Raw genomic sequence first — 25,958 nt, 5'->3', positions numbered from 1 at the left:
GTGGGTAGGAGATGATCCCTAATCTCAATCTTCTTGGGAAGGAGACTGATGGGTCGGCATTTTCTTTTTTTTTAATATTAATGGTGAATAATTTTTGAAAAAAATCTTTTAAAGAAAAAAGTAGCATAATGATTAAGTTTATAATTTGAATAAATAGTTAAGAATTCTTTTTCCGCATCTTAAGCCTATATATATCGTTTTGTTCATCGCAATTAATATTGATGAATTTTTAATTCAATTAAGCGTTGTAACTTTTCTACCTTTTTCATCAATCGAATAAGATTTAAAAATTTTTAATTATTTGTTCTGTGATCATTGAATTTACAAACATACAGCCAACAATTACATAACATTGGGAGAATTTCTATTATTACTGATAATTTACCCTGAACTAGGCTAACTGCCACAATGTACTTATCCGAGTTTTTCTAACTACTTCTAACAGTATTTACAGTGTATTTAATCTGTAAAATGCCTAAAAGAATTTTATTCATTCGAATTTTTTTAAATTAACGATTAATGAAATGTTAAAATATATTATAGTTAATAGTAAAATATATCTTACTCTTGACTTATATAATTTTTCTTCTGCTTTTTAGAGACTTGTGGCTTCCTCATAACCTCTCTTGTTTACGCTGTTGAACTGTTAGAACTAAAGTTAGAACTAACAAGCCCTCTCTAACACTTAACCTGACCAACGGCTTAAATGTGACTTCCGAACCACCACCAATGGCCGGGCAGGCGGGCTGCTTGCAAGGACAGGATCGCTCAGCGGCCACCCATCCAAAGCAGCAGCCACGCTGGTCGTTGCTTGATTCGGTTATCTCGCGATAACCGTCGTACCCGCTACACTACGCCATTTCACAGATAGGTTGCACGGTTGGGATTATTACTCCGCTGACTTTCAGATTGCCAAATCTCCACCTTTAAAGAGTACAGACCGGAGTACAGATGGCCTCGGATAATTACCAAGAGCTCTCCAGGAGACCGACTAACTGTACATCCAGTTTCAGCGCGACTATTAGTTCAAGCAGCGCTGCCACAGTGCCATATGCACATCCCCGGAAAGCGGCGGTGGCCATCTTCCCCCTTAATTATTATTGTCACCGAGAGTGGCTCGCACGAAGCGATATATTGACGCCATTAGCCCAGCTCGCCTCGCTTAATTGCGCGGCTTTTTGCACGCTTTTTGTCCGCGTAATTACCCCTTAGCTTTTGTCTGCAGTGGTTTGTAAGAAGCCGTATGACGACCGCACGTGTCGGCGTGCGAGAGGACGTGAACATCGCTTCTGTCATGCGCATGCGCTCCTCATATTTTTTGTGCGGATTTCTGCTCAAGTCGGACGTCACGCTTAACAAAACCGCAGCCACTTAAATAGTACTGCCCGTTCTCTTCTTTGGCGCGAGCCCTCGTTTTAATTATTTCCCGTTAGTCATGGCGTTCTTTCATTAACAGCAAGGCTTTGTTTTTTGACCGTTCCAATTTGTTTTTGAGCTATTTCGTAGCGATCGGTCGTGGCTACTTTGTGTGCAGCTGGCGATTCATTTGTTGCCGCCGTTTCATTTAGTTACGTTTTACGAATGCGGCTTTTCGTCGTGTGTTTGTGACATTCGACCTGGAACCCCAGATTTGGGGACAACGCACGACGAGCTCGAGGCCACCAGTGGAAGCACACGTACGTTGGAACCACGAGAACTATGATGCCAGCGAGACGCCCGCGCTCGAGTGATACATGGGGTTTGTAATTGGCCCCGGTCCAAATCAAGCAGCACGCCACGAATACCGTTTTTAATTAACGCGGTGGCGAGGAGCAGAAAAAGTCAAAATAACAAACTGAAGCATGAAACAGAGTGATTCCAATAAATAATCTCTGTCAACACGGTACTCGGAGTTGTCTGTTAATAAGGGTCGGACACGAGACTGAACGCTAATTATGAAAGGGAAAACAACAAGGGAGAGTGGGAGGGGGTTGATGAGCCCAATGCCCTGATTTAAGGGTCTATTAGACCAATATGGCGTTATGAATAAAACATGCACGTTATCTTCGGACACGGGGCTGGGTCGATTTTTCAAAATTACAGATTTAATTAATCACGCATTAATTATTCATACAAAACTTCCCCTTTCGTGTCGGGAGACGGCGGCGATCTTATCGCATTGTCGTCAAACCCGCGATCCAGGACGATCTGTCCCCGCGGCGCGGAGCGTTGTTAACCGGGAAAGAGAAGTAGACTCGGCCTATTGTCGAGGTCGGTGCTAATAACTACGGTATGCATGTGGCGAACTAAATACCAAAGGTGCATCAGGCAGTATTTCCCCTCAGTAACAACAAAGACACATTCATTATTCTACCGTAACCAAATATAGGCCTAACAGTATTTCTTATACCTGGAAATATTCGATTTCATGAGGAAAAAAATTAAGCTGCAACATTTAAAATTATGAATTTCAAAGTTACAAGAATGCAGGTATGGCACCCAGAGCAGGAATAACGCAATAACATTGTAACATTGTATGAAAGTGGAATGTTGCATTACGAACGATATGCTGGGTGAAGTATCAGGGTAGCATAAACGTAGCGTAAATCCATATACTGTTAACGAAGGAAAGTAAAGCCTCAATGGTAAAACTTCCTTGTATCAGGAGAGAATAAGAACTGATAATTTTTACATTAAATTCTCATCTTACCATTAAAAAAAGTGTTCTCCTATATTGTAACGCTAACTATAGAATAGCCTCAAAATAGCCTTTTTTAAACCAATTTTAAGAAAGACATTCAATAGCTATAAAACTTACAGTTTCGTTCGTTCTAGGCAAAATCAATTATTTTAATCATTTAATGAATGTATCTCTAAAAGTTGACATTTTATATGGTTATATTGTTAGTATAATTATAGGTAAACAGGGTTTTTATATTTTCTTGCTTGAGTCACATTAGTCACATTTTGAAAATATGTTTAAATATTCTTGTTCAGATATATGTGATACTTAAGAAATATATCATCTCCCGGAAAAATTATAAACAGTTAACACATTCGGGCCGATTTTGTACTTTCTGAGACAGTTTTTTTATTCTTAATTTTAATAGTACTTTTATTATTCCGATACTAAATTTACATGACACGTTTGTACAGCAAATACGCTGCGTAAGTGTTCTTCCTTTTCGTAAGCATCCCTTCAAGGGGACGAATTGAAGTTCAATACTGGTTAAGATTGGGGTTCGCCCGAGATTAGCAAGATTACTGAATATCGTCTTCACTTTTCGCTTAGAAGACAAATTAGAAATACTATCACAATCAAATTTAAGTATTGTGATTTGAAATTCATATCCTTGTAAACCCAAAATGGCACAGAGAGTTTTCTGGAGAGAGTATTACTCTAAGAATTCCAAATGGTGGTAAAAAATTATCGTCCACTACAGTCGAAACACGGGTACATAATTTCCCTCGGAATCCTACTAATTGTTCCCACCCCACTCGCCAGTGCGTTGGTCGACCATACACGGCATCGCCTGGCGGAACAGGCCACTAATGCGTTAGGGCCCGATAACGCTCGGAGTCGAAATGTCGAAACTCTATTCCTTGTTATCTCGCTGTCTCCGAGATTTATGCCGTTGTACGGTGATAAGCGACAAGGGCTACAAGACGAAAATTAGACTTGTCATTAGATAAATAGCCCCAGTCCGCGACGTATGGTGAATGGGCGTTATGCTGGGAATACATGTCTTTCCACCGTACTCATTACAATAGTCGAATTAGATTTTATAATTGTTTGATCTAAAAGCATGTATTTGTCACAGGTGTGTGAAATTCTTTTCAAATTTGAGCCTCCTATTCGACTTCTACAGAGGCTATGTCTTTTAAGCTGTGAGCATATTGACTAGTGAAATTAAAAAAGTACGTACTGCCACTCGCTAAAATTTGTTTTTATGCCTAATTTATCAGATAAACTTTGACTTTGTAATGAGATGACTTTTGTAAATGTTGACCGTATCGTAAAATCCTTATAGGTCTATAATTTGCTACCAATATTTTTTGCCCAAACCCAATATTCTTGATTGAGCCTCTTCTCGATTGCGGAAGTGAGGTGAATAAGACAAACTTGCTATTTCCCGGGTGTGTGAGATCAAGGGCGGAGCGTTCTAGAAGAAGCGATCAACAGACCTGGACAAATTAACGTCGATGGGAAGCCCCCCAAGAGTTCTGAACTGTCTAGGACGTGCGGGGCCCACTGCAGGAAAAATCGCTGGTCTGCTTTTCGCTCACATCCTCACAACACTTGTTTTATAAGTTCAGTTTCTTATTTCAAAAACGCAGATTTTATGAATACTAGATACGTTATTTACAGAACACGTTGTGAATTAGTAGGCTACTATATTGTAGTGCAATATATCATGTACACATGTATTACATGTAGCCAAATTCCTTGGATTCAAATGTGCCATCATCGAACTCAGGATTCCTCATATAGAGATGAAGCTTCGTGCACAATTTCAAGTCTATAGGTCAATTCGTTTTCGAGGTATCGCGCGGATAGACAGAAATGAAATTTTTCCAGTCCCACGAGTAACAGGCTTCGCTAACGCTCAGCCAATAAACTGTTGTATACGAAAGACCTACCTAAAAATCAGGTCCTGGATGGTTATAGACATTTGAAAGTGTAGATATTGGTTCAAATATATAAACAATGACAGAAGTACATGACAGTAATACATTTTGCTTTTGTTCCGATGATTACGGAATTTATTGTTACAATACGTTATCATATTTTTGGAGTGATTAAATAAATCTCACCGATGTTTATAGTAAATAATTATCTTTATCAAAATAAGTTCATTATAATAAATGACAAAGTTGTGATATAAAGATAGCTGACAAATCATTTACAACAATAAGAAATAAAATAGGAACTAATATGGAACCTTGAGGTACTCCTGATTTTAGTATGAAAAATCCCTACTTCCCTTGCTAGCAAAAGCAGGACTAGACCTAGCAATCCTTCCTGACCTACGGCGCGTCAGCGCCACCGAGGATTGCGCTTCCCGCCACGTCAATTTGGCCCGGCTTGCCCTTTTTCGGCAATTATGTCTACAAACTGTGTACTTTCCCAGAACCTCATAACCGCACACTTAACCCTAATTAACGCCCCTTTATCAAATTACTGATAATTTGTGACTCGTCGTAAGTCGGGCCAACAATAATAGCCGACCTTTCCCTCTCATCTGGCAAATTATCGGCCGGTTACCCTCCCAACTGTTTTGGCGAAAAGTTCCAAAATTGCACCCATCGATTGCCTCTGCCCGCAATTTTATCGGCGGAACTTTCTACATTTTCATAACCTTGTAGATTCGCAGAAAATAAAATGATAGTATATCTACGATTAATCTGAATTTTGTTAGTCACAAATTGTTTTAAAATCAAATTATCACTATTTATTTTTAATTTACTGATTCCACGATAAGTAAGTAATAATCTATATTTAGAAAAAAGTGTAATATTTTTAAACTTAGGTACATTCTTCTAGATTCAAAACCCGTAATTTCCTTTGCATTCATGCTTCAGTACGAGAAAAATAAAAAAAATTTATAAAAGGAATATTCAATTCAGTACATTCTGTATTAACAGAGTCAAAAATAGCCAATGTTTCATATGGCGTAAACAAACTTTTCCAGTTCAAAGGCCTTAAACTTTTAATTAGAACAATTACTAAATGTTTATATATATATTAAACCAAACTCATGTTTTAAATGGAACCAAAGGAGTATTTTATGGTGTTACACAGTTACATATATAAAGTATATAGTAGGCCTAAGTATAGTTACATTAATGATTGATTGTTCTTAGTAAAAAATAGAATAGATTCTCATTTTTTTCTTATATGAAAAAGTTTCGCTTACTGGAAATAAAACAGTATATATTGTAGGAGAATGAGGGCGCGCAGCTTTTCTTAGGTCGTAACTTCGCCTTAAAATCAGCGCTCCAGTAATGATAGCAAGGATTATATAAATTCCTGAAATCCTTTAATTCCCAAACAAAGAGTAGGGCGCCTTCAACAATGAGACGCTCTTATATTGGCATTCCGGGGGCAATCAGGCCAGAATTATTGTGGCCGCTGGAGAAATGCCCTTTGGCTCTGACGCTCGCCGAGGCGTTTGTTCTCTTAATTAAGGGTATAACACTAGATTCTGAGATTAAAGGATTACATTGTAGGGAAATATCATTACTTTATAATTTATTTGTTTTTCTTTTAATTTCGTAAACGTTCATCCTAAAGTGGTATGATTATTAACTAATAGTAATTTCATCTTACAAGTTGCGATATTGCTGATTTATGTCTTATATTATCCACCAAGAAATGACTTCTCAACCCATCAACAAATGCTGAAACAAACAGCAAAATCCAGTTTTGTCGCGGGACAATAATTTCCCCAGTTTTAATTAGAACCGACGTCGTCTTGGCCGGGTCCGCCACCGCTGTCGTCGCAGCATTAATATATCCACATATTATCTCTTTGTGCTCCCCATAGTGTGGGATCTGTTTATTTTAATGTCCGCTATTTCCAGAACTTAATCAAGTTGCAATTTTTCTTGGCCCCCGCACGCCGTCCTATAAATCTCGCTGCCCCCGAAATAAGAGTGTTCGTTTACAAAAACGTTGAGTCGCCGGCCACGCTGCTCTTTGATGGCGCGTTTTATTTCTGGACTCGTTAACGATGCCGATTAAAACCCATTGAGGCGATCGGATCATGTATCAGGAGTTCATGATTAAAGTGTTTTGAATTTAAAATAGTGCACGCTGACCAATTTTTTCTCGATTTTCCTTTTTGGCCCTTTGGGTTTTCATAAAAATTGTACAATCTTATCTAACTTTGAGACATTTAAATTCTGGACCCGACTAAAATAACGAAGCCGACTAATACTCATTAAAGCGATTGGATATTATGTATCAGGAGTCCATAATTAACTAATATGTCTTTTGGATTCAAGACAGTGTACGTTGATCGATTTTTTTCTTAATTTTACAAAACAATTGGTTCGTTTGGGTTTCCGTTGAAATCGTACAACATTGTCCAATTTGTGATATTTTTTTAAATTTTATCAGTTATTCTAAAACACTTTAGTAATATTTCCATTTTAGTAATATTTCTAATAAGCTGCTTATTGAAAAAGTATACTCGTGGTCATAGAATTTGCTATAGAAAGGGTCATACAAACAACATAATAGTATATATAATTACACACTTTAATTGTTTTTCAAAACTATGGTTTAAACAAATTTTCTTGTGGCAAACTATACAGTTAGACAATAAGTTACAATTTTGCAGCCCCAAACTAATGTAATCAACGCTAAGCTATGCAAATCAAAAGTTGACATTCTCCGATTTCATCTTTGATTGCAGAGAAAAGACGGTGACATTCTGAAAAGAAACAATCAAGACCGAGAATCAAAGGGGGTAAAAGAGCGAAGACCCGAGGGCGTTTGGGGGAATCTGCGGTAAAACAGGGACAAACAACCCCCCTTCCCCCTCTTCACCCCCCGCCTCTACGGTGTTGAGAGCTCTGTTAATTGGTGTAATTACAGGCTCAACCAGCCCTTAACCCGTGCCTTCTCAAGCCGCTTTCGGTTATCACATGCAAATTGAATCACACCCATTCATTCCTGCTTCAGCTCGGTCACACTTGTACCGATTCTCTGCTCGTAACCCATTTACCGCACAACAGGTACAGGTTAACCACAAAGTAACTAGTAGAGCAAGTCCAAGAATTTATCTTGTTTATTTCTTCGTATAGACATACCAATCTAATACGCTTTTCTTGACGCGAAACTTAAACTTTGAACATTCATAACTCGGAAGCTTATGATCTGATTAAAGCAAAATTTTCTGTACAAGGTTTAGAATTATCATTTTTATTATGTAGCCTATTGTTAAATTACTAGACTTTTATTCTTAATCGGGTTGTGTTTTAGGCCTCGTTATGGAGTTCTTAAAGTCGTTATCGTAGGCGAGTAATTTGGTTAACCACAGTTTTAAATGTTTAATTTAAACTCATTTAATCGAGCAGTGTTTGATCATTTGCCGCTGCCAGCACATGCTTGTTTGAACGCGGTAATCAGCCATATTTTACAGGGCTTAAATTAATTAATTAATTAAAATTGTATGTCAGTGTGTATTCCAAAATGTTAGGTCACACTGTTCGTATATTATTAACCCCAAACCGTTTTAATTCATTCTTCCATTAGGAGTTTAACGACTTAGGTACGTTCACCTTTGTTTACCATAAAAAATAAATCAACTACCAATCAAAGAATGTTTAACAAATTGCGCGAGTGTGAGATAATCAAGGCAGATGTGGATGTTGAACAATGTGGTGGCCACTTTACGAGTGGTGGCCAGGTGGGCGTAGGACAGCTGCTCATACACCATGAGCTCGTAACAAACAATGTTATTATGGTAAAAACATCATGCACTCGGTTTTTGTAGCAATTAAAAGTGCTAGCGGCCATCCTGGCACGCTAGGTCTATTCACTACCAGCATTCGACGTTATAGCCACACAGTTATTATTATATGCAGCCTGGTAGCATCTGAGGCGTGAAGTTTACAAAAATGAGGTATTAAATCATTTACAGATTTATTTTGACTAAAACACCATAATTTAAATCACTTGGTTAACAGCTATTTGAAAAATGTAACCTTAATTTTATGATTTTCAAAAATATATGTAGTTTAAAAGAATAAAAGGATGATATTGGTCGAAAGTAACTGTTATAGTTCTTAAATGTCTTAAAATTGTTTTCGGAGATTTACGTTTTCGTTATGAAAACCTACTCTAGAGTTGGACTTACATCTCGTGTATGAGAATTAAAACAAAGATACTACATTTTTATACTCTCCTGATACTGTCAAGGAAGTTATTATGAGGTTATCGTCTTAAAATATTGGCAATACGCTGCGTTTCTGCCACCCTGATACTTCACATAGTGCATCAATATTTAATGCTATATTTCATTTTTATTCAACGTACCATGTTATTGTATTGCTCTGCCCTACGGATACTTACGTTGTAGGCATTCTTGCAACATTGACATTGACAATATTAAATACTGTAGTAGTTTTCTGATACCCCAGTAGCCTCTTCTTCTAAAATTGTAAGAATAACTACACCCAAAAATTAGGCCTCTGATCTATAAACATCCCTCAAAATAGACTTTCTTACTTTCAATAGTTTTAAAAATTATCCAGAAACAAACTGTTATGTTCAACTAGACTAGCAGAATTTACCTGTAATTTACTAATTGGATGGTAGGACAGGGGGATGGTATTTAACAATACACCGTGTTGATCATATTTTAATCAATGATCAAATTATAAAGCTCAGAAAGAATGGAGTGAAGTAGGCTACGTTTCTCAAGAAGTGATTTAATGGTATCTTATCTGTAGTAGGTTGGCAGCAATGTTTGTAAATCAGCTGTTTACTAAACCGATATGTTGACATTACGTCATCTCTAAGTGGTCGAGGCTATTTCGTTATATTATAGTAACTTTGGTGAGGACGATTTAATGCACTCACGTTTAAAGGACGAAAGTGAGGAACCATGTAAATTGAGGACAGTACTACATTTACTGCAAAATATCTGTGGTTATTCCACGATATTTTCACAAAAAAAACGTAGATCTTTTGCACTTTTTGATATTTCTGATATGATATTTCGGGGTTCTCATTCAAGTAAAACTTGGTGTAGGCTTTATTCACAATCAATAATTAATCTTTTATTTCATGATTTCCAATTATAAAAACAACCCTCCTTTTATAGAGAGCTGAACTATTCTAGAAATCGTTACTACAGACTTCGTGTCAATTGTTAACAAGGAAAAATTCTACTCGAGGCAAAGTTATAAAAGAGAACAGTTTTAATTTCGTCGACAGCATTATGCTAAACTCCTCGTCAAGCTCTCCCGACATCCAATTCCGGAGATTTAAAAGTCAAACGCCAAGTTTTGTTTCATTTAATAAACAGTAAATGAAACTCTGAAATTCAACGGGGTTTAATCTTGCAAACGATAAAAAATAACAGTCGAGAAAGAGGAGCTGTTAAAAAGAAAACAATTAGTGGAAACCGAGCTAAAAGGGGAGCTGGTGGCGAAAACGTTTAAGGGTGTCTGAAGTCTTGGTAAAACAGGACAACACCCTCCACTCCTCCGCCCTTTCAACCCTTTGGTGTTAATTACTGTAATTACAACCTCATTCCGACCCTTCTTGTCTTCAAATCCCCCTCATTACAAAATGCAAATTGAATTGACTCCGAACTCACTCTACATCCACTAAAATTAACCCGATTTAAAAGGAGGCCATTTCTTTTTTGCATTACCTCCCCCCCCATCCACCTCTTCTCCACATCACATACTTTCCACTCCGGTCGCTCGCCACATTTTGCAGAGGGAAATTTAATTTTCCGCTCTTTTCCCGACCCTGCGTAATAATTTTCACCCCTGTTTTAAGCTTTTAATTATCTTAATGCTTTAATAGCCATTGTAATGCTTCATAAGCCTGAGCTAGTGCTCCCTCGCTCTCATCGTTTCCACCGGCTGGTTTTATGGCCACCGGTTTGAATTTATAGACTAACTGTTGCTTATAGATTGGTTAAAAATCTGTTAAATAAGAAAGATTGGTTCCAATGTGCTAATGATTGCATATGTAGAAATTTAAATTCTCTATGGGTATTCATATTTCTTTCCCTACTTTAGCTCTGTAGATGTAGCCGTTTACGAATTCTTTGATATGCATAATGAGGGATGATCTTCAACGTGACGGCGATGATTGCCATTTACTATTGGTACTGAACAAAGTTCTATGAGCTGTTATGCACCAAGATACAGTCCAATTACCAAAAGCAATGTGTATGGAATGTTTTACTTCCCAAATCAGGGTTTCTCGGGACTCTTTCACCGAATTAACTGATTCCCAGCAGCAGTGTGGCGAAGACTATTTCTTGTACAAACCCAAATTGTCGCTGAGCGCTTGGAGATCGCGAGTTTCTTGTAACATTTGCCAATATTATATCCTTTTCTAGGCTTTAAAAGTTCTTATAATTTGGTATGTTTGGCATTATTATCGACCTCTGTCCTGATCTCCTGATACTGCGAAGATATTGACTGAATGACTATACCAGGAGAGCATAACAGTTCTCGTAATTTGGTATGTTTGTCATTATTATCATCCTCTTTCCTGGTCTCTTGATACTGCGAAGATATTCACTGGATGACTATACCAGGAGAGCAGAATTGATAAGTGCATGGTAACAATACACTAGTAATGAATCTACAGATAAATTCAATAGGAAAATTAATTAGATTTCGGTGTCTATTTACAATCTGTTTTTGTATTAATTACCGACATTTCTACTACATCCCTTATATCTCTCTCTCTCTCCTGGATTCGAAACACCGAAGAACAGCGGGCGGTAAGTCAAAGACAACGTTTACCTATGTAATGGATGCGCGCTCGACACTACGGACGCGAAGCTCGGCCCGCCGGACAGACAGACGGGCGGTCAAACAATGAAAGCAATTAACAGCTGGGCGTGAAGGAGAAGCCGACCAAGGCCGTGACGTCAGCTATTGTAAACACGACCATCGTCAATGTGCATGCAGAATAGCAGCACCTGGCAGATGCGTCCTCAGTCCGGTGTCCGCTGTCCTGCACAAGGTTGGATTTAGCACAAGCTGCACTAACCTGTGTTGGCCATATTCAATAATTTGTATTAATAACTCATTACAATGCTGCAAGGAATATTATTTCAAGAATAGCTACAGATTTTGTGGGTACCATCATGTTTTCTTTAGAAATAATACATCTGACCAATGCGAAACCTCTGTACATCTGAGAGACCTTGGTATTACTGTATATGTAACTCACTCTGTCCCTATCTACTACAAGTTATTACGCGATATAAGTAGGTTCAGATTAGGTTATTATAAATGTGTTACTAGTAATACCTAAGGTAAAGTTGACCTTTATGGTCGCTCAAGTGATCTGAACTTGAATTTGGGTACTATAACGAGGGGTATTTCTTCCCCGTCAAAAGGTGGCGGCAAAAGCGCTATCAAAGCCCGCACTGATGGCTAGGGGCTTACCGATCATTACTTTCCTGACCTCAGATCACATGCTAGATCGTCCATGGGATCTTCTGGCGAAACAGCCCTCGAGATAGTACCTGAATTCAAGTTCAGATTACGTGAGCGCTCGTAAAGTTTAACTTTAGCTGTTTCTATTTATAATACGTACGTATGCATATACCTACTTATATTAGCCTATTGACAAATAGTAGATAGGGACAGAGTGGCTTCAGTATGATACCAAAGTAACCAAACTTTTACCTTACTGAATATACTTTTTTCCACAAATACATATCCATAAAAATGTGATAATGTCCTTCTTAAAAAAGAATTAGAATCTTTTGTTCTAAGGATTTCTCCTTATCCGCATCAGTAGGCTACGTTTTCGAGCTTTACGTACAATCTTCTTGTCCATTTTTACTTGTATTGACTGCAAGTATTAGAATTTCAAACCTGAAGAAGAGAGTAGTTGCCGGACTCGAAACGTTGTTTCCGTTGTAACTTATAACGGAGAAAAATGTCCTCATCCTATCTGTAATCTTGACTAGACACATTATATTAATCTTATTTGTGTTTTAAATGTCGCGTCGACGACCCATAACAACTCTTAATGTAGTGTAAAAAGCGAAGTCTAGTACAAAGTTTGAGATACACCAGTTGCTCTGTTACTTGAGTATTGTGTTCTGTCCAGAAATTATTTTCTGCTTTATATTATTACGGATTATGTGAAGTTCACCAGTTATAATTGACAAATTTGTAAATCCTCATTACCCTTGTTTGGCTGATTAAATTATAACTGTTTGTTTACAGACCGACAAGCGGCGTATTAAACTTGCACGGCACAAACAAACACCCGTGGAAAAGAAGTGACCGGATCCAAATTAATTGATAAAAACCAATCGCCCAAATGAATTCAATCTCCGCTGAGCAAAGAGAAATTAAAGAAAGCAAACAACCGGGGAAGAACGAAGCCGAGGAGATCCATAAAACAAACACCTTATTGAAAGATTGTGGCGGGCGGCAAACAAGGGATAATAAATCGATAAAGGGCGGAGGAAGAGTCGATAATAACTGAGGTGTTAATTAATTGAAGACCATCTATTGAATCAACCGGTCTATTAATCAATCAAGCGGTTAATCAAGGAGCGAGGAGCGTTCGCGTGCTCCAATTAGACCGTTAATTAAGTTCCAAACGCGGCGTCAACTTGAAAAAGCGTCTTCGACGCGTTGCGACGCCGGAGCCACTGTCCTTAATTGACTTTCTTTAAGCGCCGCTTAAGTGGCCTTCTGTGGTTACTAATTTCATTTTAATGAAGGCTCGCCAGCTTTCTTGTTTCACGGAGAAAGTGTTTTACGCCGGTTTAATTTCATTGTTTACATAAACTCCCCCGTCGTCGCATCACCCCCCAACCCCCGTCCACCACTCGGAAATTAACACCAGCTTTTATTTTCAGAGTCAAAGAAAGGACTTTAATAATTCTTTCCCTCCTCCTTGCTTTATTGAGTTGGATTTTGTTCGTCTTTGTCTCTCTTACAATGCAAAGCCGTTTGATCCTGGAGCCTTTGTTTGACCTTCGGCGCCGAGCAAGTCGTTGTTAAAATTCCAAGGAAACTCGTGCTCAATTATTTTATAGTAATTACATTTTCTCGTCTCGATCTCGTTGCTAAGTTCACCGCTTGGAAAAGAAAAACAGACTTTAAGCAAGTCTCCAGGTCCTTATTTTAGCGTGCTAGAGTTTTTGAATAATTGATCCGAGTTTTAAATCCCTCCCCTCTGAAGAATGTCTGCTTTTTTAGTAAAGCAGTTAAACTACGTAAATAACAGTCCATTGTAGATAGAGTACACTATTAAAATTAAACATTTCTATTATGTAACGTTTTTCACGAAATAAATATTAGTATGGTTTTCTAAATGAATTGAGTCATGTGATGTCAATATAACAAGACCATTTGTTGCGTAGTTAATTTGTTAAAAAAATAAGATAATTTTACTTAATGTGTATTAGGTTTACAACGTAAACGAAGTGTCTTTCTCTATTTGCTATTTAATTCTTGAAAGTCGAGATAAACTCTTGCAAACTTGAATGATAAGTGATAAGAAGTCTGAAGGGAGGCTGAGTGTTAGGTTAGTGTCATTGTCAATCGGATCGCGCGGCAAAAAAGATGGCGGCAGCGCGGGAAATGATCTGGCGAGGAGGCCACTGCCATCATTATAACATCGTTCCCATATCTCTCTGTATATATGATCATGAATAGCCTGTCTCTAGGCTAACTCATATGGTGGAGCCCGTATAATTGATCCGGCGTAATAATAAAGTACGTGCTTCTAGATACTTACGATAAAAGAAGATAAGATAAGGTTACAAGAAATACTGTACTTAGTTCACAAAAATAACAAACCATTCTTGTAATGTTTCGTTGAGACTCGACATTGACTGATTAATGAACTATTTTACACTAATAACGGCCTTAGGTTTGGAACACATCAAAGTAGAATGATTATATCTTTCATACAACTATGATTTAGGTTTTACTGAAATTTTGTGTGGTGCACCTCAGTACTTAACTTTAAAATTCTAGAACGCTCAATTAAGTACAATTTTTAATCTAGATCAGGTCTAATCTCCAAATTTCTTCAAAGTCCTCATAGAATTTAGAGGTTTCGAGGGTATTTTGCAAATAGCAGATACTGTTTACGTTGTTTTCAGCTGTCCCTTCTGTATATTAAAGTTATAAACAATATTTAACCGCATATCAACTCTAAATTGTTGTCCACCCTGCTTCCCCACACTTTCTGATCACGTGACTGACCACCATAACCACAACATGTAATTTGTTTGCATTAATATCAGAAAGCAACCAGGGGTCTTTCTTCTGTATGGGAATGTGATTGTTGTCAATCATGATTGTATTTCTCACTCCTTCACCTCGACATTTCGCGTCGACCGCTCAATAGAAGCCTGTTGGTCGGCATTCAGTTCAAAGGAAACACCATAAACTCTGTCGACAGATCACGACCAGTCCTAGTGCTGCCTTTCAGGGAGTGTTGCTCCTGCCCTTGGATGTGCACCAGGCTATCCTGAGCTGCTGGGGAATTTTCAGATTATATCGATCTGGGATTTACGAGACCATGTATGAGGGGTGGAGTACAGTGTTTAGTTGCCTTTCAATTGATTTTTTTTTTCTACACTTATCATCAGGAATGGTATGAAACAATACCGATTTCATATAGGCTATTAGTTCTTCGTTCCCGATATTGTCGTTATATAAGTAAATAATTACTTACAACCTGTTTCTCTTGTTTCTGATTTTAGTATTGGATATATAATACTCATTTAAGATTGAAAAGTGTGGTGTTATGGTGTGTTCATAATAGAAGATAAACTTTTCTATTTCCGTATCGAATTAGCTCAAAGGAAACTATTGTTTACACGCTTTTATGTAAAGTCCCGATGTTTGTTGATTTTAATACGAATATTCGCCCATATACCAATCCGGACACATTTTCCAAGGGCCTTATCATCCAATGCACATATTATCCAAAGGTTATTGTGGAGGTGCAATAACTAATCCCAGCCCCAAACTACGCTCAAAATCCAAGGTCCGTTATCAACACAGAAAAGTAAGGTATCGCCAATTTCTTATCTGGAGGATTCCCACAAACGAAGGAATTTTTCGGTATTAAGTCATATTTGCACCGGTGATGCTCTGCTTTAATAGTCAACATATGTTAGTGTTCCAATACAGTCTCTACGATGGCTAGGTTAAAGTGTATATTTCGATGTGATTTTTGTAAACTAGATAACTATTAATATTGAAGGATATTAAAATTGAACCGAAGTTGATATCTACCAGGGTGTGCAAAGGATGAAATCTGAAAACCGAAGATGGAGAGAAGAGCAAAACCCGCGGCGCGACCACTGCCGCAGGAGTGACAAAGATCCTGTCCTTGCACCCACATACAATTAAACAGGTTTCCGATCTCCACACAGCTAAAAGGTTTCATTTACATGGTTAAACACAATGGTCTTTGTTCGGTTTGGCAATGTATTTGTGTGTCTCTTATACCAGCACCTCTTCCTCTTCGTTCTTCTCCTTCGGCAACGGAGTTTTGTTTTAGTCCTATTTTTCATTTGGGAATTTGTATTGGAATTGTTTTGTTATTTGTTGTTTTTTATTTTGTATTATTATTTTTGGAAATTACAGGTCCAGGGGTGTAAAGAATTATTGATATCTTTTGTGGATTCCAAGTTCCAAAATTCCAAATGAATTACCTTTTTATTGATTAAATTTTGTATATGATTTTTTTATGAAGGAGATTTACAATACTTCGCAATTTTTGCAAATATCTTTGTGACGAAAATAAATCATTCCTCCTTAAAAGTGATTCCCTGAAAACTTAGTAAATGATCATTATCACTAACGATTTTATCAAAACTGAACAAGAAGGAACCTCCAATGATCGTAATTTTTTTAAAAATTAACCACTGCAAGGAAATTAGAAAGGATCATAATTTACCAATTAATGCAAGTGTAAGGCAGTGGAAAGATAAATTTAACAATTCAACCGTAAAAATTCAGATTTATTTGTCAAAACTAATGTTCTAATAATTTATCGAAAGTCTAGACTTTACACCGCCATGTGACATGAGTGTAAACACGCCACCCGCCACCCCACTTGTTTCTCCACACCCACGCTAGACTGCGCCACCAGACGGTCGCTTCTGTCGCGATCCCCTTTTGGCTTTATGTTTCACTTTTGTCTTTCATAAAACCCACCTTATCGCAATTCACTTGTTCTTATTTTCACGTCACAGCCGGAAGTTTCACACTCTCGATAAACTCGACGTGGAACTAAATAAATAGAAATAACAAAATAATATTCGACTTATTACGTAACCTTAACTGGCTTTCCATGGTTGTGTGTTTCACGTGTTTATATAGTACATATTCTAACCTAGCGGATAGTGTAAATAAAGTAATTACACATTTTTGTAAAACAATGGCAGTAAACCTAATCAGTATGTTTGTGTTTCAGGTATGTGTTGCGCTACGTGCGTTGAATGTGATATTGGTAAGAATGCTTTATTGTTATTATTATAGTACTACAACTACTTTGATAATGGTGATATGATAATTTTAGTGGGTAAATAGTTTCCTCAGAGGGAGTATTATGTTCCTTTTAACGTGGGCTAAACGGTACAAAGTGACATTGGTGCAAACTGGTTTTGAGTTATTATAGATGACACAACCTCGTGGTCAATAGTGCATCGACAACGTATAAAACAGTGAACCAGTGCGTATAAAAAGTTTACGATTTAGCAGGGTGAAGGGTCACAGCCAACAACTACGTACGGTAGATCTAGAGCACAGAAGCGCACACCTTGGTGCAGTGGGAGTGGTGACCGTGCGGGTACAACCGGTCGGAGAAGTGTGCTGTATGCACGGTAAGAAGTTAATTAGGATTATTGATTGCGCCATGTTGCCATATTTACGAGCCGACGAGACGGCAACGCTGGACAGATCACGCTAAGCGCTGATTGCTCCTAGATCGATATACAAACTAATATTCTTCATTAACGTTCTCTTCTGTCAGGTCGCAGCTGTTTGGACAAGTACGACCGAACAGCGTGAGCTGGAAGTGTTGGCTTGTAACTTCAAGCATAATACTGACGTCATAGTTGTTGAGCTTGAGGGATAGAGAGGGCTTGACAGCCCTAACTCCGTCTCCGTAGTAAAGGCGTTTTTCATTTCATTTTATAATTTTCGTCAGTAAGTGTGCACGCTGCAAAAGGTTGCTTCATCTGACCTTAAAAAGCTACTGGATCCAGTCCTAAATTTCGGAGGAGTCCACCTGAGTTTTGGTTTCCCATTATTAAAAACAGGAAATGTCGCATTTTAACACATCAAAAATAAAAATTTGATAAAGAAATTTGCTCTTGCTGAAAGCTTACTTTGTACTGTTAATTTATTTTTTATGGTTGCAATATGAGATTGAAGTTTCTTCCGTAAAAGCACTTTTTTCAAAATCACTGGTACTAGTAAATATTAGTCTACGAATAGAGTTACACCTAAACTAGAACACCACATATTGCAGTTTTCAAGTTGTATTAAAACTACCCTGCTGATTGTTTCTTGGCCTTCTTAAATTCTTTAAACATCAGATAGCGAATTCCTGTTCTTATGCTAACACATGAACCTAATCTTAGAATTTGCGTTGCGTGATTTGTGTATTGATTATGAAAGAGCATAATGCCTGCTGTTTCACTACAAGTGAATGGATTATTCTGTACTTTTACTCCAATTTACCAACTTCCGGTCGATGTATCCAAGTGTTTCCGATAGAGACGGAATATTTCCGGCTTGTCCAGCTTGGCCTAGACCGAAGTCCCAGTGGACTGCCGCTGCCGACGCGGGTGGGAAGGGAGGGGTGGCCATTGATCGCCCCCCTCCCCCCGACTCTTGTAGTACTATCACTATCTCCCCTCTGTAGTCCATTCACCCCGTCGGCCAAGGTCGGCTGATAACACGCCTAACCTACTTCTACTGACCAGGCCTTTGATAGAGTCCCCTCGAGTAGGCTTAGGCCGCGCGAGGAAACGATCAGATCACCCCAACTTCCTACATAGTTTAGTGTAGACCACCCGTATATAGTTTTCCAATACGCCGCTGTTAAACGCTGTTAGCCAACACAATGACTGTTTAGTTGGCTAAGTTCATGCAACACCCCCCCCCCCCCCTTAGAGACAGGCAGTGCACAATGCTAGAGTAGACCGTAGCGTAGAGGTAATGCTTCGGATCTCTAACCGAGAGGTCGCAGGTTCGATTCTCGGGGAGGTCCATAAATATTTGCAAATGAGTCTAGAACTTTATCTCCTAAAACGTGTATTATTTTCAATTGAAATGCCATTGGCGTAGAAAGAACCCCCATTAAAAATAAAATAGCTAAAACTTGAAAGAGAAACAGGTTATCGACCATCCACTATCGCCTATGTTCCAAATGACACTTTTCTATTTTTTTGACATTAAAAGAAGCAAACGTCTGGAAACCCAGTGTCCTCTTAGATTATTCAGCGTCAGTCAGTATTAAGATTTAAAAAGAGCTAACGATTGATTAAAAAACGATCAAGTAATCTGTACCAAATCGCTCTTACTTGTTCTTTGGTTCCCATGACAGTTGTCCTTGCATTAATTTAAAACTGTGTTTATTAGTATAGAACGGTATACGAAATGGGCGGATGTAAGGGATTTTTAATGCGGTGCCAATGTTGACATGCTTTTCTAAACAGCATTTCTGAAGCGTTTTTGGAGATGATATACGAGAGTGGCTCTGTGGAAATTGGTGCAAAATTCGATCGCGTGATACTGCACAAGGAATTTTTGTTCTTTCACTTACCGATAAACTTAAAGACTCGGTGTGCCATTTATAATGCAGATACAAAAAAGTAATTTTAGCTTTGACAGGAATGGTGTAATTCAGTTTATAAAAGACCGGGTTTGAAATTCTAATAAAAGAAACAATTTAAATCGTAGCAAAGTTTCTTATATTCAATTCATATGAACATTTATTTAACGAAAACTACTGTGAACAATCGATCTAAATTCCAACAATAGTTTAGAACTGTGCGAGAACCTTGACAAGTGACAAAATATGAATTATTATCGGTGCTCGAATAATCAAACAGTCAAACACACAAACAGTCGGGCAGACGCGTTGTCTCATACAATTAAAACGCTGTCAGTGTGATGTGTCAGGAGCATGACTCGGCCGTTCAACTGAGCTACGCTTCAAACCTCGGCCGACTTCCCTATCGTAGATCTCAGATCGACTTTCACAACCGTCATTCGGCTGGAACCAAGGATTGTAATCCGTTTTTGGCGCCCACATTTATTGATTTCCCGTGACGGCCGAAATGACCCCAGTTACCCGAGCAGCCGGCTGTCATTCGTGTAGATTAAATTTTACGCGTTGAGTCATGCAAATTATGTAAAACTCCGGGTATAAAGAGGAGGGAGTCTAATGCTGCACCTTGTGGAACACCACATTTTCGTATGTATATTTAAGCAGCCTCGTAGCTGAAAAAGCTTTTATAACTGACCTTAATTATTTTTAATCAGGGGTTTCCTCAGGCACATTTAAAGATTCTCTGTGTATATTGCCATAACTTTATTCGTATTTTGAATTTGTTTCACTTAGCGCAGGTTTGAATTCTGTTTGTGACCGAATCACTTTTTATCAGTAAGTTACCGTTCTTGTACTGTACCGACTCTCCCCCTCAATCACTCTGTTTGATAATATCCTTTCACACGCCAGTGGTCAAAAGTAACGGGCAGAAAAAGGCGTAACAAATTGGCTTCTTCTAATGAAACTGTAGACTATCAACATTCAAGACTGATGAATGTATAGCGTTGATATCCATAAACCGTTAACTAGGATTATAGGATTATAACGTATACATCTTTAGTGTTAATAATACGGAAATCCTGGCAGGGTAATGTAACGATTTTTTAATTTGTTATTAAGTATATCAGTTTTAATCTTATTGTCACAAGAAACATAAACAACTGTCTCAAAATAATTTATAAGCCAATAAACAACAGCGTATTGGCAGCTAGAAAATGAATCTAATAAGTTAAACAACTACGTCCGATTCCAACTGTTCTGGAATATTCTAATAGATTCCAAATTCTCCGCCCGATACATCAGTAGCAGACGCGTGCTCCCTAGCCTTTGAGAGTCACGTGCCTCAGTTTTCCATGGCTGCCTTTGTTTGGGCTTATTCCTGACAGGTGACCTACATTATGCAAGCTATTGCTTTTCAATCAGCTGTTTTGTTTGTTTGTGACTTCAGAACGAGTATCCAGATCCGATGCTTATTCTCGTCGACAACTGAGAACAACGACGCGCCACGCCGCGCCGCCGCTCGCCTTAACGCGTGTTTTTTGTTTGCCAATTTTCTGTCGAAATGAAAAAATAACCCCAATAATGTGTCTATTTCTGACAAAATCCCTTCTTTATCGTAATATTAAAAATACCTTATGAATTGTCTTTAACGTACGGGGCGAATAATTTATAACTGGGATAGCACAGATGATAAAGAGTGAACGCCTAATAGTGCACCTTGTGGAATACCAAATTTTCTTATGTATATAAAACTGAAAAAATAAACTGTGTAATATTTGCAATTGAAGAAGAGAGCAGATATAAAGTCTCGAAACGTTGCGGGTTCCAGTATTATAGCACATGGGTATAGAAAATATGTGTAAAAATAATGTTGTGCTAATAATTATTCTTCTAAACTACTAAATTAATTAATACTGACCTATATAAATTTCCAATTATGAAATTAATCTGATTGAAGCACGATATCAGGTTTATATCATCATGTAACTTTAACAGGCACCATAATATTGTCACTAACGTGTTTATATTAAAATTAAATGAGGATTTCATTGAATAATTAATTGTTTAAGTCTAAAATACTAATATTATCGTTGATACTAAGCTTTTTATTTATGTGTTATTTTTAGTGTACCTAATACATTTTATTAAATTTGATACATTTTTTACATCTTTATCACCAAAAAATATTATGCCTAAAGGCCATTATGGTCTAGGGTCTCTTTCATGCACATATACTAACAGGTGTTGTTGGAAGAAACAAATTCATATTTAATTGATTAACTTCTTCAAAGACAGGTAATAACATTTCGGATATTTTCGATACTTTTGTGTTAGAAAAGGTATATAACACTAAGTTTTGAGGATTGATATCTACCCTCTTCTTCATGTGTCGAAAACCCAATACTTTACAAATCACTTAAAATTAATAATGGATGATTATAAGATTCAAGAAATATTGACTGTAATGAGATAAATTTAAGTAAATATCTTTAGCTATATCCTCGATACCTAATGAGCCGGGTTAATATTAATTTCAATGGGGCTTTGGGGTATAAAACGTCCATTAGACATTGATGTACGGGATAAAAGGATAAAGGACGAACGTTGACTAGGTTGAGAGTAATTTTTAATGTAGCCAGGATGCAGGGAGACGACTAGGCCAAAGTAATCTGTAGCCTAATATATGCAGCAAGATATTCAAATTACGTCGGTGGGGAAGGGGTGGGCGGAGTGGGGGGTGGACCTATCATATATCACACCTCTCACACCAACAATTTAATTTCTTCCCGTGCTCCCATATTGCAGGTGCTCAGCTTCTCTGCGCTCTTTTCTTATTAAAGTTCAATTTTGACACCGTGCAGCGCCTCTGACATGCCCCGAGAATCTTCGCCCTGCGCTGAGATGTTCACGTTCTGAAGTCCTTAGGCAGAGTTTGTACACTATCTGCTACAGTAGGATTGTTCATTACGTCACTAGATGATGAGGTTATCAATTATTTATAAACCATGCAAGCAGGAAAATGTAACCACAGCTGGTCGATTATCAAACCTCAAATCGATTAAAACTCTTCTTTAGTCGTATCTGTTAAAGTTTGTGCCTGTTGTGTTATCTTATAGTAACCACAGCTCTTTGATTATCAAACCTCAAATCGAATGAAAGTCTTCTTTAGTTGTATATGTTTAAGACGTTGCCTGTTGTGGTTATCTTATAGTAACCACAGCTATTACATTATCAATCCTCAAATCGATTAAAACTCGTCTTATTGTATCTGTTAGAGCCGTTACCTGTTGTGGGTATGCTATAGTAACCACAGCTGTTAGACTATAAAACTTCAAATCGATTAAAACTGATCTTTAGTTTATCTGTTATAGCCGTTGCCTTATTAGGTTATCTTATAGTAGCCACATCTGTTAGATTATCCAACCTGAACTCGAATAAAACTCTTCTTTAACTGTATCTATTAAACCGGTTACCTATTGTGGTTATCTTATAGTAACCACAACTGTTAGATTATCAAACCTCAAATCGAATATAAATAAATATTAAAGCTCGTAAATCAATACTAAAGCAGATCTACTAATTTCACGATTATCAACAATAATTTCCATGAACAACACCGACTATAACAAACACATTTCCATGCCAGCCATTGTTGTTGCTTTTCATATTTGAACCTTTTTCCAATTCCGACTATATTTAGAATTGGAAAACAGTTCATAGCAATTCAAAAAGAGTTTACGTTATTTTGTTGTGTAGATTTACAAATATCTAGAAAATTCTGTCTTGATTCTTTCGTTTTGTATTCTAAAGGAAAAGCGGTTCCTCTGTGTGATTTTTTTAAATCCTTATATTTTCCAAGGTAAAGTTAAAAATTTTATTGAAAAACATATAAGATATTTTGAAGAATATTAAAACGCGTTGGTTTTTTACCTCTCTTTCGATTTCATATTGTTGGAATAAAGAAAATGTAAACCAGTTATAGAACCAGAGACAATCCAAAATTAGAATTCTTACTCACTTTAGTAACTGGGATAAGTCAAAGTCAGTGTCGCACCGATGGTAGTACTAGGACTGGCCTTTAGATTGCGCTAATGTGTTTTTCATATCTTAGCAATATATTCTTCTAGTAAACAAATCAATTGTAAATTTTCAAAAAGGAATTTTTTTAAATATATTTTTCAAAATTACTTACGTATAAATTTAATTTAAAATCACATTTTTAAGTAGGCCTACTTAAACGTTATATTTAGCTCGTTAGTGTGAAGATCAGAATTTAGAAATGGACGAAAAGTGTATTTTTCAGCTTTTCAACCACTTTCCTAAACGAAGTAGCATTTTTAATGTCAAGTGTTAAAAGAAAGGCACCTTTAGTAGGCTACACAGTCTTACACTATAGGCGAACTAATAGCAGCGCTACGGGCCCCGTAGGTTATTATTACTAATTGTCAAGGTGGGGTAGCATCGCAACCAAGATGGCCGCAGCAATATTGATCGCCTATAATAATAAATAGACTCGCTCTAGACCGTACCGGGAAATATTAACATCCGGAACGGCGGACTGAAGCAAGATTGATTGTCGGTGACAAAGGACAAGGAATTCACGTGCGAACATGGTCCGCCGTTCCTTGTCTACCTACCGCCCCTCCTCGGCGAGGGTTTGTTGGATGACGTTTATAGATGTGACTGATGAGCGCGATTGTTTTTTTTCTCGTGTTGGCAGTTCTGAAGTTGAGCCACTCTATGGCAAATTAGCTTTTTTCCTTCGGCAGCTGACGCTCGAGACGTCGGCACTTGAGTTCGAGCACATCGGAAGTTTGCAATAAAAATGATGATTTTTATTACCTGAATACAAAAAATATAGAATTAATTGCCCATATGTAGTTATATATTTGTTTAGGACGACAAATTTCAAATAACTTATTTTGCATATTAGATTATCGACCAACCGCATCAGTTAGTTCTGCGTACAGTAAAAGTATAACAACAGAATAAAATAGTAAAAAAATTGATAAATATTTTGTTTCGAAAAATGTCTAATATTTAAGAGCGTTTTTATTATAATGCCTTATTCAAACTGGTGTACCTGTACCCAAAATTTATATTGGAATAATTGGTATACGTAATATTACCCATATAAACGAAGGGCAATTTTCACCACATAGGCTTTATATTCGTAAAATGTAAATGTACTCTGGTATATTTAATATATTTTAAAGTTAGAGTCAATATATAGGGTAATAAACTCTAAATGATACAAACATATCCCCGGATTCGATATACTTACTGGTAAACTATCTTTAAATACATAGAAATACAAAGATAGTAGAACGGAGAGATACAATGTGAGTTAAAAGTATGGATACACTCGGTTTAGTTTCTGATGGATAAAGACGGAGGGACCGAACTCGGGACACCTTTTTAGGAAATATAAGTGAACTTTTTAGTCACTATTACAACTTTGCCCGTTTCCCAAAATGGGATTTTTAGTGGGCGGCTCAAAATCTTAAATGTAAAGACCCATTTAATGACACCTAATTTGAAAGGTCTTGATAAAAGAAGAAGAACAGTGGAAACTAGAGCTTTATATCTTAATCCAGTACAAAAAGTCAAAATGTTAATGTTGTGAGACATTTTTATGTATTAAAAAACACTGATTACTACTCACACGAATTGCTCAGACAGTTGTTCTCAATCCACCAATAAAGTTAATATAATTTATTATGCTAATATTTGTTATAACGTCCACTAACCAAGGTACTCTCAGTACTCTCGGGTACAGTATAGAAAATAACAGGATTCAAAATTGATTTAAATAAAGATCAATTAGACTTTATCTATCGTAAGGGGAAAGGATCATGTCAGGTTGTGTTCCTGGAAATTACCTTAACATCCTGGATCTAGTTGTGTTTTGTGCTTGGATTTTGGTATTTAGAGCGCTGTGGATAATCAGATGGGAACTTTTGTTATGGTGCCAGAAAGATTCACAGTAATGGAAAGCACCTTTTGTCGATCGTTACATAAGGGAAAAATCTTGATAATCTTGACATCAGGAGTTTGGTGGACCGTTATCAACTATCGACCTTGGTATGGCAACTCTCCTGGAGTACTGGCTGAAACAAGGTTCTCACATTTTTATAAAACAGAAACTGCAGGAGTCCAAAGGCAATTCTAAAATTATGAACAAGGGTAGCTTCTATTCATGCTGCCATCTTTTGCTTCTTGTTAATAATAAAACTAGAAGATTAGGCCGACTTACGATTACTGCATTTTACCAGAGATCATAAAATTGTAGTAACGATGACCTGTTTATGTGCGTTTAAATTAAAATTGGTAGATATCGTTAAGTTTCATTCCTAATATGCTTATCTGGTTGCCAATTCCTGAAGTGGAAATGATGTTAATTCACCGTTTTCGTGAATATCCAAATTGCAAAACA

General features: G+C 37.3%; 1 protein-coding gene across 1 annotated transcript in view; it reads left to right on the top strand.

The window, feature by feature from the left end:
• Positions 1–25,958, top strand: part of LOC124353629 (zinc finger homeobox protein 4) — a 218,015-nt gene that overhangs the window by 69,884 nt on the left and 122,173 nt on the right. The gene's annotated exons all lie outside the window — the stretch shown is intronic.

Source organism: Homalodisca vitripennis, chromosome 2 (assembly GCF_021130785.1).
Source record: "Homalodisca vitripennis isolate AUS2020 chromosome 2, UT_GWSS_2.1, whole genome shotgun sequence".
Lineage (NCBI taxonomy): Eukaryota > Metazoa > Arthropoda > Insecta > Hemiptera > Cicadellidae > Homalodisca > Homalodisca vitripennis.
Note: the sequence above shows the minus strand (reverse complement) of the source record. Positions and strands in the feature narration are given on the sequence as shown.